A 16405-nucleotide genomic window follows, 5' to 3' on the forward strand; every position below is an offset into this window, starting at 1 on the left:
AGCCAATGGCAGGTTATCGGGCTAGAGGGAGGGTCCCGAAGGGCCAGGCAGCAGGGGCGGGGACAGTGCTGCTCCTAGAACATGGACCTTCCCACTGTCAGGAGATAGGGGGAAGGGAGTTCTCCTGGCTCTCTCAGAGCCTCATACCAGGCCCAGATCCAGAACAAGGCTGGGGCTCAGGGTTCTGTAGGCCCCCTGGGACCTGCAAGGTAAGCAGGCTTGGCAGGTGGGAGGACCCTAGGGAGCTGCAGTTAAGTAGGAAGGAGTGTGGTTTAAATGAACGACACGGTGGGAGGGGGGAGCTCCCAGCTAAGAAGGGTGACTGAGGGAGCAGACAGGCAGATATGAAGCTCCTGTGTGGTCTCTGTCCTAGAGGGGCTCACAGACCCCCATCCCACTCATACTTCTGGGTGTGTGGTTGCTGGTGAAAGGCATGGGCCTGGGAACCAGTCGGTCCTGGATTCTAATCCTACATTCCAATAGTTAGGCATTTATTTGCCATACCTTGGACTAGTGACTCAGTCTCATCATTAACTCTTGTTTTGTTGGTGATAGTGACGGTTGTTTATTTTTTGAGACAAGGCCGAATGTAGCCCAGGCTGGCCTTAAACTTGCTACATAGCCATGACTGACCTTGAACCTCCGATCTTCCCACTTCTATTCCCCAAGTCCCATAATTACAGATCTCGTGTCTGGCTCTGTTACCTCTTCTATAAAACCCTCTGGGATGCCAGCCAACATTCACTCATTTGACTTATCTCTCCCACTCCCCCTGCCCCCGGCACAGCCTCCATCAGCAGACACCACTATGAGCCTCCTTTGCAGGTGGGAAAATCGATGCACAGAATACTTTAGTGACTTTCCCGACGTGACAGAGTGACCTGCCAGTCACTGGAAGAACTGAGGTTTGAGCCCAAGTTGTCTGACTGCAGGGCTTGTGTGGGCAGCTGGTATATCACAAGCTGTTTGCTGGGGCCTTGTTATCTAAACCCACTAAACAAGCAAACACTAAGAGCAGGCAGCTGAGAACACAGCACTGAAGCAGGTGCTGGGAGGAGACAATCCCGGCACCTAGGAGGCAGCAGCAACACTTCCTGGGGTCCGCCATGCACCCAAGAAACAGCGCGTGCAATCCCACTTGACTTTACCAACTTCTCACGTGCTTGTCGTATAAGGGTTTCTCTGTGCACCTCTGGCTGTCTTGAAGCTCACTCTATAGACCAGGCTGGTCTCGAACTCACAGAGATCTGCCTCTGCCTCCCAAGTGCTGGGATTAAGGGTGAGTACCACTGCCTGGTGTGTTTGCTGTTTTAAAAGACATGATCTCAATATGTAGTCCAAGGTGGCCTAGAATTTAGGATCCTCCTTCCTCAGCCTCCTGAGTGTCGGTATCACAGTCATGGTTGCTATGAGGCAGCTGGAAGGTGAGTTCAGACAGCATCCTCCAGAGAGCAGCACAGACATCAAAGCACTCAGGTTCACCCAGTACCAAACACTCCGTCCCAGTGCAGAAATGACAGTCACAGAATCCCAGGGGGAGAAGGCCTCTGTGCCTGGGTCCCTGCGGAACAGCCTGGTTGCGTTTTTTTCTGTCTCTGCTTCCTTTACTCTGGTTTTACATCCTATAAACATCATGGACCCTGGTCTGACCCCATGCACAGGGCAGGGAGGGGGTTTAAGCTGGACCTCAGAGACTCACAGTCTAGGCTGGTTTCGAGACCAGCTCCGAGCTTCAAGGCAGACACATCCTCCCAACAACCTGTCTGAGACCAAAAGCATGGATCACCAGCTCTGGCCTTCCTGTCCCACAGGGCTGAGGTGCTATGCTTCCTCCCTCAGCGCTTGGGAAAGTAGAGACCCAGGGACTGGGCTTGAACTCTCTGGGCCTTACAAATCTTGACTTCTACATTCTTCCTGTCTATAGAAGGGAGACAATGCTCCCTCCACCCCTCGGTCATGGGAAGATGAAGGGAGATGATGGTGAATTACTAGGACCAATATAAAAGACTGTACAGGTAAATGATGAGGTCAGGGGGTGTGGAGTGTGGAAAGAGACAAAAAAAGAAGAGGAGAAAAAGGAAGAGAGGCAGGGAAGAGACGAAAAGAAGGGGGAGGGAGAGGCCATCAAGCGGATTCCTCAGGCGCAGCTCTGCCCACGGCTGCTCCCCACATCACATTAAGGCTACTCACATCCCTCTGCATCCTGCTGACACATCTGCCAGATGTGGCTCAGGATGCCAACAAGAGCAGCTGTCCTCCGACGTGCCCAGCTGCAAAATGAGGACCTGGAGAAGGCAGGGAGGGGACAGAAGAGAAGTGGCCGAAAGGACAGCAATGCCGTGAAGGAACCGCGGTCGTGGGATCCTCGGCTGGGCCTCAGTCTTGCTGCTTGCAGAAGAGGCTGGAAGACCTGGGGACCTGAGCCAGGGGAAGTCAGGGCTGTGGTGTCTGCAGTCACTAGTCCTGCCCTGGATCTTGTCCTAGGGAGACCAGGTGTGACTCCTTGGGGCTGGTTGGTCTCTCTGGTTTCCTGAGGTAGGTCGTTTTCAACTCAGACAATGTCAAGTTCAGTCAAGTTGAATGTGAACTTTGGCTTAGACCAGCTCTCTTGGCAATCACTTCGCTAAAAACGTGCGGAGATATTACAGTAGTTGTGTTCAAGACCTGAGGTCCACAGACCAGAGCAGAAAGACATGTGCTCCCCATGGGAGACAGAGAGGAAACAGCGCTGCCTTCAGTTCAAACCTGCTGCATCATCTCTCATTTCTAGGATGTGAGTGCCCTGACAGCTCCAATCCTCAGTCTTCACAACTGTAAAGTGGGCAGAATGTGAAGATGAACTTGGGCTACAGAATCAAATTCCCTGAATTTGACTCCTCAGTTTTTCCGCTTGGTGACCTGAAGCCACCGGTTCCTCCTCCTCTGAAAATAGATGAACAAGAAAACTCACTCCCTGGGGGCGGAGCTGGGGTGAAAGCATACGTATACAGGGCCTGGCACCCAATCCATGGCAGCCATTGGTTAGGGTCATGACAGACATGGTTGGCAGCCTTCTTGTTGCCTAACTGGCATATGACCTGATAAAACTCGGATTTGCCCCCCAGCCCTCCACTCCAGCTCAGTGCCCCACCACTGTGTTTCAGAGTAGAGAGCTCTGCGCCCTGCCCACACGAGACGTGCAGGAAGCGAAGCTGTCACTGGGGGGCAGCCCATCAGAGCCATACAGATTCCTGACGGGGAAGATCCAGGAAAGCTCTTTCTTGCTGTCACGGCAGAGTTCTAGATGGATACTGGTGGCCAGGGTGAGAACTGTCCTGTCTCCTGGCGCCAGTGGGCCAGCAGGGCTGAGTGGAGCACAAGATCCTGGCCAGCTTCTACCAGGAAGCTGAAGCCAGGCAGATAAAGGGCAGGATGGGGAGCCAGGCTAAGGTTTCGTGCTGAGCCTTGAGTAGTATCCCTGGAGGAGCAGAGAGACAGGCCGTGAGAGAGACCTCTGTCCTCTCAAGGTTTGGGCAGCTCCACCGAGCACTTGAAAACCAGGCAACACAAGCTTATGGTTGTACCTCAGTGCTGCTCAATAACACTGGCTCCAAGCCTCATACCAAGTCCAAGGTTTGAACTTGGGCAGTTATAAAACCCTCACCTGACCACAGCCACTGCCAGTCACTGTCCATGGTGCTGAAGCAATCCTGGGCTAGGCTCTGTCCAAGGATTCTTAATACAGTCTGTCTCAGAAATTCTGTACCAGGAGATAATTTTTATTCTCTATCTTGATTTTTTAAAGTGTGTTGTTTCTTTGGCTGGCACAGAAACACAGGTGCACGGCTCTGGCCGTGAGAGCGGTGTGCCTCGTCTCATGGCCCCTGGGCCATTTCACTCACAGAACTGCCCCTGCCGTTTGCCCTTTGAAAATCAGGGCTTTCCTGTTCCTCTGACGCTGTGGACCCACTGCACGTTCGTCATGCCTCCCACACTTTCCTGGGAGATTCCACTGGGGCACCTCTGCGTTCATCTATTTTGGTGTCCTCACTTGGCAAGTAGGAACAAGAGACCAGGTACAAAAGGATGCTGAGGCCAAGGAGTGAGTTACAGCAAATCTGGGGCCAGCATCCGGTGCTTCTAACTGCCTATCTGTCCTATTCCCATCGCCCCACTCTTCCCTGGGGGTCATGGTCTCTCCTCTCAGATCTTTCTTTCCCTAGACAGAACAGAAATACTGTCTTTCTTTCCAGCTCCTTGTGTGCCCATCTTTGTAGGCTCTGCTTAGTCCCTTTCCAAAATCTTCCTTCCTGCACGAGGAAGGGAGCAGGTAAGGACATCAGTTCAGAGATGAGAAGCGACTTCTACAAGGCCATGAAGCATGTGTGTGACAGAACTGGAATTAAGACTAGAACTTGGTCTGGGGAGATGGCTCAGTTAGCAAAGCGCTTGCTGTACAAACCTGAGGACCTAAGTTCGGAGACCCATGGACTGAACCAGGAGCACATGCCTGCAATCCCAGCACTGGAGAAGAGACAGGAGAACCCCAGGAGTTTGCTGGCCAGCCAGTCTATCAGAATCAGTGGGCTTCAGGTGCAGTGAGAGCATATTTCAGAAAATAAGATACAGAACAATAGAGGAGGATCCTGATGTGGATGTATGGCCTGCACAACACACAAACACATTACAGACACATAAGCACACATGGTGCAAAGCCCTAGAAGTTTTACCTTCCCTTTCCGAGCCATTCTAGCAACAAGAGCAGCAAGGAATCTATTGATATCCACAACCTGGAGACACTAGTGCTTCCCCCACAATACAATCATCCCGGCTGGAGCCACTCCGTTAGGTCTTTGGCACAGTCCTTGTCTTTTCTCCCAGTGGTACGACTCTACCACACGAAACGTCCCTCTGGGTCCGGCCCCGAGTGACATTTCCTCTCAAAGGCTTCAGCAATATTGGGTCTTCTGAAGATGCTGTGGGTTAGAGCAAAGGCCTCTAGAAACATGGGTGGGGAGCTGGGGGCCTCATGTCAGGAGAAGATTATGCGGCAGCGTGAATATTGATGAAGTTGTAATTGGCTCCCTCTTTCAGAGCCTGGGCGTCTGCAGGCCCAGGCACTGGGCTAATTGTTGCAGGCAATTAATAACTTGGATTGTATTCACTCTGGCGCAGGCTGCCTGCTTCCTTGGAGGAGGCAAGTGAGGCTGGGAAAGGAATGCTAGACCTGGTTGCTTGCAGAATGCTGGGGGAGGAAGAAGGGTGCTACCCATCTGCCAAGCCCCCCCAAACCAGCCCTGTTCAGAGCAACCCAGCTGGGGTTGGCACTGTCTCTTTCCCCAAACCTCTTTCTTCTCCTAAATGATCAGTTCATCTATTCTCTCCTTATGAGAGTTCTGTATACTCAGACTCCCAAATGGAGCTTTAGGGAAGAGGGGGTTGAGGGGAGGAAAGACAGTATTTCAGAGCAAGTGCAAACCTGGACCCTGGAAGGCCTGGAATTCAACCCCAGTTCACCCACGACCTTGTGTGAGCTCAAGAGGACGATGTCCTCAAAGAGGACCTGGGCAAGCTGACCAAGCTCTGTCCTCACCAGCCTAGCAACTGCTGAAACACAACCAATCATTCTATCATTTATATTTCTGACTACATTGGATTAAACTCTATATAAGTGACGATTGAACAGTTGCCTAGAAATGAGTCCGCAACAGCCACTGCAAGTGTAATAGCAGTGGCGGTCCTCCTTAATCCCATTTTGCAGATGGGTAAACTAAGTGCCAGCAAAGCAAGCTGACTCACCCCAGTTCACATGGTTACTACAACATATACACACACAAATACACACACCTTCAACCCCAACTTTCCCCAAAGTTAGAGTGTTAGCAGATTAAAAAGGGGAGCTATTTTAAAAAGTTTGTATTCCTTTCCACCATGCTGGGCGCGGTATCTTAATGTAGCATAGTTTTAAAGATAAACACTCCCAACCCTCCCTATATGCTTAACCCTCAGCTGCTCAGCCATCAGGTGAAATAACCTAATTTGTGCACAATCTTCCTCACTGGTGGAGCAAAGAAATGGGAGGAACTGGCATCCTGGCTCCAGGAGTAGGAAGATGGCACCGACACTTACCCGCATCTGAATCTGTGCCGTGCAAATGTGTCCAATGCTGCATTTCATAGGGATGCTCTTGTCTGCAAAGCCTTGACAGCCATTGCCAGGGCACAGGTACTTTCGTTGTCTCCATTCTATAAGTGGAAGCGGGAGGTGAGACCTCAGCAAGGTGAAGTAACTTTCTCAAGGTCACACAGCAGTTGGTCGGGAGTGGAACAGGAAAATAGATCTCCCGAGGAAGCTGGCCTGAAAACTAGGAGGCCCTGTTTTTGCATAGCTGGAGACCAGCAGAAGGGGCAGCAGAGGAACGGGAAGCAAGGACAAAGTGGCTCTTTATGGCTCCCACCCCTTTCAAGAGAAGGTTTTTCAATTAGTTGGGAAGACAAGTACAAGGGAAGCAGCTCCTGGGCACCACAAGGCATTTAAATCAGACCCAAGAAATGCTTCCAGCAGAAGGCACTGGAATTCGGAGACCGAGGAGACGATGGGGAATGGAGGTCTGCGCTGCCTCACAGCTAGGCCCATCGCGGGACCAGTGGAGTCATCTCTGGGGAGATCCTGGAGGTAAGGGGTGGGGTTCGGGGAGGTGCCTGAGGACAGGGACAGCCAGGGAGAGAGGGAAGGCTAACAGCCCCGGAACAGGATTCACTCAGCTTTCCACACTTGCGGCTTTTCGGCTGCCACCACAGGCTCTCCCTTACAGCAGACATATTTCAAAGGCCTGACTCCATTTGCATTTTTAAAACCCCGCTGATGGCCTGGGCAAATCATATCCTTTCAGGATTTCTGGTATCACCCTTACAAAACACACACACACACACACACACACACACACACGCACGCACACACACACACACACACACACAAGAGAGAGAGGTGGGGTGGAGAGAGAGACCATGGTCAGTCCCCTGCCTCTGTACTTTCCCTTTGAAGAGGGTCCCCTGTGAAAGGCAGAGTGAGCCCTGGCCCTCTGGAGATTACCTGGAGCTCTAGAGAGGGGAGAAAGGACTTTAATAAAAGTAGGGAGGATGTCATCGGGGGCTCTTAGCAAATCTAGTTCCAGGGAATGAGGTCATATCCACAGTGTGGGTTGGTGGGAGCAAAAATGGGTGCCCTGTGATTCTGTCAGACTACAGGGAAAAACTCAGGGCCTCTGGAGAACTTTAAGGGGGCTCTTAGAAGCAAGAAGTCTTATAAACAAGCAGAAAAGAATGAAGCTATTCACCCAGAAGAGCAAGCGTCTGCTCTCAGCTGGGCTTGGGAACACACTTTGTGTCTCCCATTACTCCCTTAGAAACAAGAATTCCTTGGTTCTCCTTCCTCCCCCTCCCCCCATGGCTCCTCTTTTTCTGCCTCCCTCTGGGATATGTTAGGTGGGGCCAGACGTTTGCAAGGCACTGCCTAGAGTATCATATTTGGCCTCTGCTTTTGTGGCGCAATACACACACCCTCCATTTTAGCCCTTAGTTCTCTCTCTCTCTCTCTCTCTCTCTCTCTCTCTCTCTCTCTCTCTCCATCATTTCAGCCAGGAACAGACCCTAACCCTAGTGTCTTCAGGGTGGCATGATTTCACTACAGATCTTCTGACAGATTTGGTGGCTGGCCCGTGGATCCTCTATAAATCCTTCCCAAGCATATTGGGATGGGGGCAAATGCCAGGGCAGGAAAATTAGCTCTGGTCATTTGCTTCTATGCAGATGAGCTCTGGGGCACCCAGGATCATAAGTGTGCATACCTCCACCTGGCAGCCAGTCAGTGGGTGCAGTCCCCAGGGGACTGTGTCCAAGAAAGCTGAACAGGTGCTGCAGGTGAGTAACTAACAACAGGGGTTCACTGTAGAACCCCAAAGTCAGAGGGGTTCAGAGAACTCCCAAGTTGTCTCCATTTTAATTGAAATTTTATTTGTTTGTTTGTTGTGTGTTTGGAGGGATGTACTTGTGTACCACAGTGTGTGAGTGGAGCTCAGAGGACAGCTCACAGAGTGGGTTTGCCCTGGGGATCGAACTCAGTTGTCAGGTTTGGCAGCAAGCCCCTGTTAAGCCATCGCCCAGGCCCCTAGGTTTCCTCTTTCAAAATTACAGATGGGGGCACGGGCTACGGTTCGTAGAGCCAGGGGTGGGACTTTCAAGAATTTTCATAATACTCCTGCATTCTCGTCTATAAAATGGAGATTTCCTGAAGGTAGAGATTTCAGCTCACTTATTTCTCTATCTTCTTGGTTCTCCGGAAGTTCACATTCTGATTTTACATCATAATCTCCTGAGTGCATCCCTCCTGCAGCATGAGGCTGGAACCAGATCCCTTTGAGGATTCGCTTGCCTCTCCTTGGGTGACAATAAGGCCAATGCCTTTGGAGCCCTGAAAGAGAGAAATGAGGCACGCGGGGTGGGGGGGGCTTGTCTTGATTCCTGGGCTCCTTTCTCTTAGGACACCCATTCTGCAGGGGATGGCAGGCAGACCTTGTGCTGACTGGACGAGTGTCTCGTCCCAGGGGCTGGCAGGGCTCTGGGCTCTGCTGCCAGAGAGGTGAATAGAGGAGGGAGGAAGGGATGGTGCCAGGCGCCTGGGCTTGGCAGCCACCTCCGGAGGGCGTCCGGGAATGCCCTCGAGTGTCCAGCGGGTTGGTGAAATGCCAAAGATGGGCAGATGTCGCTGAGAGCCGCCAGCAGGAGCGCACGCCTGGGAGAGACCTGGGAACCCAGAAACCTCGGGGGCCGGTAGAGGGCATGGCCAGGGCCGTTTGCAGAGTCTGGGATTGACCCCCAGGGGTCGCTGCGCTATGCGTAGCCCCTGCTCGCCAGCGCGGGGAGCCTGGCTGTACCACCGCGCGATTCCCGCAGGGGGAGCGACAGCCAGGGCGGCGCCTGGCGGCGGGATCGGGGGACAGCAGCGCGCGGCGGAGCGCAAGCCCTCGCCGGGACGGTGACGCAGAGTCCGCAGGCGCTGAGGCTGGAGGCGCCAGTGGCCGTGGTGCGGCGTGACTCCAGAACCTGCCCGGGACACCCCCCGCACCCCGTGGTAGGAACCGGGACCCAAACAAAGGCGGGCGGCAGATAAAAGGCGGCGGCGGCGCCGAGTGCTCCGGGTGCGCGCTGGGGACGCAGTTGTCACTGGCCTGCCCGCGGTCTGCACGCCCGGGAGAGGAGCTGGGAGAACGCTGGGCTCCTGCAGCTCCGAGGACCTCCTCCCCAGAGACTCCCCACAAGGGACAAATCTTCTCGGCGGGGTGGCCAAAGCCCCCAGTTCCCTACGGCACCTGTGTTTCACCCTAGCTCAGCTCGGCCAGCGAGGTGAGTGGGACGGCCGCTGGTCGCCATCGGGGCTGGGGATGCGCTGCTCAGAGGAGGGGAAGGGGCTAACGCGCCACACGCTCCCTGGCCTGCGCGGGGGGTTGAGGGAATAGGAGGGGAGTGTGGAAAGTTCTCCCGCTTTCGGGCCACCTCGGGCGAGGGCCTCGGCGTCCCAGGAAAGCTGGCTGATGAGGACAGAGTTCAGATCTTAGAGATTGTCCCCGCGCTTCCGAGGTCGGATCTCAGCCTCACATCAAGGCGCTAGGGAGCCGCTGCAGCTTCGGTCTGACGGAAGGAGTTTAACGTCCAGAGTCAGCCTGGATTCCGACCCCCGTACCCCTGCTTGTCCCAGTGGGTGTCTGTCTGGGTCCATAAAAGTTGAGCATCAGCTACCCCCATCCGCTGTCCGCCGGGCTTCAGGGGAGGGAGGGGACAGGAAAGGGTGAACGATGGATGGCCTCTACAGCTGCCCCCTTCTTGAGAGCACTCATGCGCTCAGCGGGACGTTCTTCGAGTCCTGGGGCGCGGTTAACCCGCTGCAGGTGCCGCTGCGTGAAGGAACCCTTGAGGCTCCAGTAGGCAATAGAAGCCTAGCGCTAGAGGGTCCCTGGCTCGGCCCAGAACGGTCAGTGAGGGCTATGATGGGGTGGGTATCTGAGCAGCCATGGAACCCAGAGTCAGGGGAAGATTCCCAGTGTAAGTGACTGCGAGTCCCGAGAGCCAACCCTGCCGCTGGGAGAACTTTTCCCAACTCCCCGGGGGAGATGTCTTCTTGGAGATTTCCTCTCCAGGACCTCTGCTCCATGGAGGATGCCAGCTAACAGCGATGCTTCCTGAATCTGAGTGCGGGTCCTGGTCTGTCCGCACCCTCGGTCAGTACCGCGGACAGCGCACCGGAGCCTATAGCCCCATGCTCCACAGGCACGCATTAAGCACGCGCGCACGCACACACACACACTATCCGTAGATCATTTGCCAACACTCTATGTACAAATTCACACACCATTCTGGTAAACATACTCCCTTCGTGGCTCATCGGCACACACAGCGCACATTCAGACCTAGGATTCACGCTCACGTGGACAAGCCTAATCTTTCCACAAATCCCAGTTTGTGGACCAGCATGCATCCCACCCCACGCTCTCTCTGGAGGATGCTTAAAACCCCAGACTCCGGAGACCACTGCACAGGATTCCCGCTGACACCTAACGACACACAGGGTCTCAGGCTGTGGGGCACAGAGACTGGCATGTGTACACACACACAGGCTCAAACATCCCCTTTCTCCTTCTACTGCAGACCTCCCCGGAATCAGAGTGTCTGCCAGAAGGAGCGAAGCAGCTGTTAGGCTCAAAGGAAGCTCCGGGCAGCAGCCCAGCCAGGCAGGCAGGCGCCTCACTGTCTTGGTTTGAAGCTCAGTGTCCATTTCATACTCTCCACCCCCATGCCTACTCAAGTCTCTTCCTGGCATATCTTCTCCCTCCAGGGTCTGCAGTCCTTGCTTGTGCTGTCTTTGTTCGTTGCTCTGCTCCTTCCCAGGGTTATCTTTCAAATGCACACTCTTTGGTCTTTCCCGTCCATCATCCCTCCAGGCTGACTTCATTCCTTTTCTGACTTTCCTTCGCTTGTGCCTGACCCAGTCTGCACTCTGATACCCGTGCTGGCAGTGCTGGCCTTTGGGGCACTGACTCAGGATGGCTTCCTCAGCTGCATGCAGTTTCTATTCACCCCTTGCTGCCTCTTCGGATATATATATATATATATATATATATATATATATATATATATATATATACATCCTCTGTGTCCAATAGCCTTGGCAGTGCTTACTGCCAATCTTTGGAAATTTTCCAGGGCCAGAAGCTTCAAAAAGTGTCTTGAGGGGCACCAGAACCTGGAGAGTGAGATAGTGCTGGGGCCACAGGAAGCCTTAGTCCTCCTGGAGAATTGGCATTTTGAAGGATCTGTACCCATGCCCCAGCTTGCCTTTTGATCGTCTCTTTTTCTTGTCTTTAAAATCCAGAAAAGGCTTGAAAAAATCCTGATAGTAGAGGGAGAAATGAGCCAGAAATAGAGACACCTAGATCTTGGTCTCAACCTGTCACAGGTACCCAGAGCTCCCTGGACAGACTTCCACCCTAGTCTCAGCTCCAGGCTTTCCGTTACACAAGGGCACCACTGCCCACAGGATTCTTTTTTGGGCTTGATTATGAAGAACGCCGACTCTCTCATGAGTGGCTGGACTTGGAATTGAAAATCATGGTTGCAACTCCCAGAGGTTACAGTGCCTCCCAGCTTCCTCAGAAATCCTCACTACTGCCCAAGCCACCCAGCAAGGAATGCCCAGTTGGTTAGGACCAGAGATGCCAAGTAATTTTCTTAGGGTCTCACTGCTCGGGCCTAGTCTCCATGGAGGCCGGCACTGATATGGTTGTCCACTGTGTCGAGCCATGAAGGTCCAAGCCCCTTTCTTATGGTAACAAGGACTTCCCTCACTACCTACCACACCTGGCCATTCAAAGGCAGGTGGGGTGGCTGGGTTGAAGATCCTTGTCCCCAGACACATGGCCTCACAGGAGGGACTGGCCAAGATACCTCACCTGTCAGTATTATCTCGAGTGTCAGCCTCAAGTCTCTAGGACCCAACCAAACAGCCTGCCCATGGGTAGTCAGATCTGTGCAGGGAGGGAAGGCAGGCCTCAGCACCGTCTGGCTAAGCAGTTTCTCAAAACCTCTTCATTTGGGGGCTGCAAAGTATGATGCCAAGGGACAGGATGGGCTCCCTAAGGGAATCACCAATCTACCATTGTTTGTAAATATAGGCACTCCAAAATGATGACCATGGTGATGCTGTGGAAGCTGATAGTAATAGCCTTGGTGCTGATAACCGACAGTAACAGAAGTTTAATTGGAAGCTTGGTGGTTAGTTCTCCTTTTCCCCTCTTTGGAATTATATCCTCACCTGTACACCTCTGTGTTCCCTTTCCTGAATGCTCAGGTGTGGGCAGTGAGAGTCACCGTCCCTTGTCCTAGCCAAGGGAGGGGGCTTGTCATTTGAAGCCCTCTCTGTCCCTGCCCACCCTCCTCCCGCTGGAGCCTGTTTCTGCCCATGGAGTGGGAGAGCCTTCAAAGTCTGTCAAAACGCCCTCCAAAGCTAGATTCCAAAGCACCAATATCCCGGGGAAAATAAATAAAGAGAGCAGTGTCAGCCCGAAATAGAAACACGCACCCAGTCACAAATATGCATGTTTTCCATGAGTCGCATTTCACGGGCAGACCGTGCAGCCTGCGCCCCAGCTGCTCGACAAAGGCCAGAGGCAGGGATGCTGCAGGGACCAGTCCAGGGAAGCCAGACCACGGGACCACCCTCCTGAGCTGCCCTGGCTGGAAAGTGCCAGAAGGTGAATGGCAGTTAATATGTTCTGTGGGTTAGTCACCAGCTCTTTGGGAAGGGACATGCAAAGCTGATGGCCTCAGGTCCTCTGCTTGCAATGAGAGGCTGGCGATGGTAATATCTCCAGCAACAGTTACCAGTAGTTGGATGCCTGCTGTGTGCCAGACACTAGATACATAGCACAGGCAATCATGTGTACGCTTTGAGATCTTCTCATGGCATGGGGGCTGTTACCCTCAAGGAATTCGTGGGACAACAAGGCTCCAGGAAGTAAAGAGACTAGTCTGAGCCCACACAACCCAAAGAGTCCAAGTTGAGACAGAATTTTTGTTTGCTTGTTTAGTTTTTCAAGACAGGGTTTCTTTGTTTTGTCTCTCTGGCTGTCCTGGAACTCACTCTGCAGACCAGGCTGACCTCGAACTCGCAAAGCTCCTCCTGCTCCTGTCTCCTGAGTGATAGGATTAAAGGTGTGCACCATCACTCTAGGCAGGACTGAGTTTTGATTTGAATGAAACTAAAGGCTCCATTTTGCCCAGAATTTTGCATTGCTGTGGTTATTTCTTTCTTGCTTATTTAATATATTTTGTCAAGAAAATCACTTATGGTTAGCATAGTAGTGGTGCCATAATCCCATTGTCGGGAGACTAGGAAATCCAAGGCTAGTCTGGAGGATGTAATGAGACTCTGTCTCAAAAACCAAATAAATCAAAAAACCAAACCTACCTATGTGATTGTTTTCAAAGAATGTCAGTTTCTTTTCCTGAGGGATTCAGTTAGCTTTGTCACAAACACGTCTCCCAGTGGCCTGAGCCGGTACCCTGAGCTGGGTACCTGGGACTTCTGAGCCATAAACAGGGCTGAGGTTGGGTCCGAATGCCTCAGTTCTGCATCTTAGGCTGTCCAACCCTGGAAGCCCAGGCAGCTTCCTGAGAGGTGGAGCCCCACTGAAAGACAACTTAACTCAGAGGAGACCAGTGCCCAAGAGGCTGTAGATGGGGAAGTGACTTCAGAGAAGGGAAGTGAGTCTCCCAGCCTCACCTAGCATTCTGGTGTCAGAACCCGAGTTTCCTCAGCTTGCAGAGGCTTCTGGAGCTGTCCAGCTGGTCCAAGGGGACTGAACCCATGCGACTGTGAGCCAAACAGTGGCCCTTCGAGGGTGGAGACCAAGTTCCTGCTGTTACTCCTCAAGCCATCTCAGCGTCACCACCAGTAACTGTCACACAGCATGCTGGGCCTGATGCTAGGTGTCCTTTATGTTCTAACCCTCACAACCACCCGAAAGACAGGCATTCTTGTTCCATTTCACAACGGAAGGGAACGAGTGAGCTCAGAGAGGTTGAGTCGCTTGCCCAAGGTCACACAGACAGTTAGGGAGCAGCTGGAGTCCAGAAGAGCGCTTGAGAGCAGGCTCACTGTGAGAATGAGGAAAAGGAAGAAGTGGGACCAGAGCCAGAGGGAAGGCGGAGCCACTGGGCAGACCCAGCCTATTTATATGACACCTCTCCAGCCTCGTCACGATTGTTGGCAGTAGCAGCTACTGTGTCCTTGCCAATCCCTGGAAGGAAGGAACCCAGAGCAGCATCTGGGACAAGATGTCACTAGAGCGTAGGGGTGGGAGCATTTCACCTTAAATTCCAGGTAGAGTCGCCACTAGATGGGGAGCCACAGCATGTAGGCCCCATGTGCCCTGGATTCTAGCATCCCAATTTCCTGTTCTAATAAGGGAGAAGGCCTGGAAACCTGGGAAGTTTGGAGCTGCATTGGTGACAGGCTCAGGTCTCAATGTATTGGGAACTAGGAGGTAGGGACAATGGAAAGATTTATATGGGTTTTGATGCCAGCCTATGCCATCTGGGTCCTTACAGAGAGGGATGTCCTGGGAGATAGTATCAGACAGAGCCTTAAGCCTCCTAGAAACGGCCTTTTTAATTCCCTGCACTGCTAAGCATCTGCCTGCACGGCCCCATGGTGTGTCAGGCACCGGGCATTCAGAAACAGAAGGATCTGTCCCTATCCTTGTAGAGTACCATGGAGTCCCCTACACCACCCCTGACTTCTTCTGCCTTGAGAGCAAAGGTGACAGGTGATAGATGATGGCTTTCTTGTATCCCCACCAGAAACAGAAAAAGGACCAGGTATTTTCTGGGACTATGGACCTGATCCAAGCAAGCGGTCTTTTCCAGGTCAGGGAGAAAGTTTCCGTGGATGCTATAATAGCCAAGCATGTTTTCTGTCTTCGTGGCTGTGATGGCCGGGACTATGGGGCTGGTTCTTCCCAGATGACATCGGGTCCTGATATCCAGCACAAGTATGCCACTGGTCAGTAAAAGAGGAGAAATGACTGGTGATGGGCAGCCAGTCCTGTCCTGAAGGAGAGGTGGGGATTTGCCTGACTCAGGAAGGTGGCTTGCATGGAGTTCAAGGACAGAAAGATGATGCTAAATTGGGATGCTGGAGTACTAGAAGTAATGTTTCTATTATTTTCCAAGTCTTCACCTTGGTACTATCGTGGGGGATTTCTTATGAGCCTTGTAGAGTTCAACTGCTGTGTGGTCACCCAAGTGATAAGAATGACTCAAAAAATAGGCAGCATACTTTGAGATTTTAAATTTTTATTTATGCACACGATAGCGGATTTTTTTTTCCTATTTAGCTAATGCAATGAGATAGTGGTTTTTTTGTTTTGCTTTGCTTTGTTTTTAAAAGACAAGGTTTCTCTGTGTAGTCTTGGCATTCCCGGAACTCACTCTGTACAGTGCTAGGCTGGCCTCAAACTCACAGAGATCCTCCTGCCCCTGCCTATTGAGTGCTGGGGTTAAAGACATGTGCCACCACCGCCCAGCTGTGTATGAGTGTCTTGTTTGCATATGTGAACCGCATGTGTGCCTGATGCCCACAGAGGTTAGAAGAGGTCATTGGATACCCTGGAACTGAAGTTATGGACAGTTGTGAGCCACCATGTGGGTGCTGGTTCGCTGTAAGAACAAGTGCTTCTAATTGTTGAGCCATCTCTCCAGTCCCGCGCAGCACACTTTGAATGTTTGCTATTCGTGCTACGTTCTGTGGAGTTTGTCCTCATGCTCGCCTGGCAACAGGCGGCACGTGCTATGTCCATCATAAGGGTTGGAAATGGGAAGCACAGAGAGGTGAGGCAGGAAACAAACAAGACAGGATTTGAACCCAGACAAGCTGATGGCAGACCACTATGTGAGGATGGAGCCCACGGCTTGGCCTTTGCTAACACCATGGGCAGAAGTACCTTTTGGATCCTCAGCGATCCAGGTAGCTTTTATGTCTGACTCCGGATGGGAATTGGTCATTTTCAGTCCTGATTGCCAAGCAGCCGAACAGATCACTTTCCAGATGTTCAGATGTGGCCAGCTGACAGGACATTCTCTGGCTTTCATCCAGATCATTCCCCGTTTCCGTCCCTCATTGACACAGTTGGGTCCCAGGTCCCTCTGTAATATAGATTACTATAAGATATAATAACATCTGATAATTCCTGGTTGCAAGCCTTTCCTGATTTGAAAACTTCGTTGTGTGTTTTCACAAAAATGGGATACTGGTTTTGGTTCTAGTCTGCAATCTAGACCCGAGAAAAATTAAGCCAGAAAGAAATCAGGCCTTG

The 16405-nt window shown here is 52.3% G+C and overlaps 1 protein-coding gene across 1 annotated transcript in view; it reads left to right on the top strand.

Moving 5' to 3' along the window:
• The first annotated feature begins 9022 nt into the window (after positions 1–9022).
• Positions 9023–16405, top strand: part of Disp3 (dispatched RND transporter family member 3) — a 46896-nt gene continuing 39513 nt past the window's right edge. Inside the window, exon 1 of the mRNA XM_087906876.1 lies at positions 9023–9380. The gene's annotated coding sequence lies outside the window, so the exon portion shown is untranslated. The remainder of the gene's footprint in view (positions 9381–16405) is intronic.

The sequence above is a fragment of the Myodes glareolus genome, chromosome 6 (genome assembly GCF_982192425.1).
Source record: "Myodes glareolus chromosome 6, mMyoGla1.1, whole genome shotgun sequence".
Taxonomy (NCBI): domain Eukaryota; kingdom Metazoa; phylum Chordata; class Mammalia; order Rodentia; family Cricetidae; genus Myodes; species Myodes glareolus.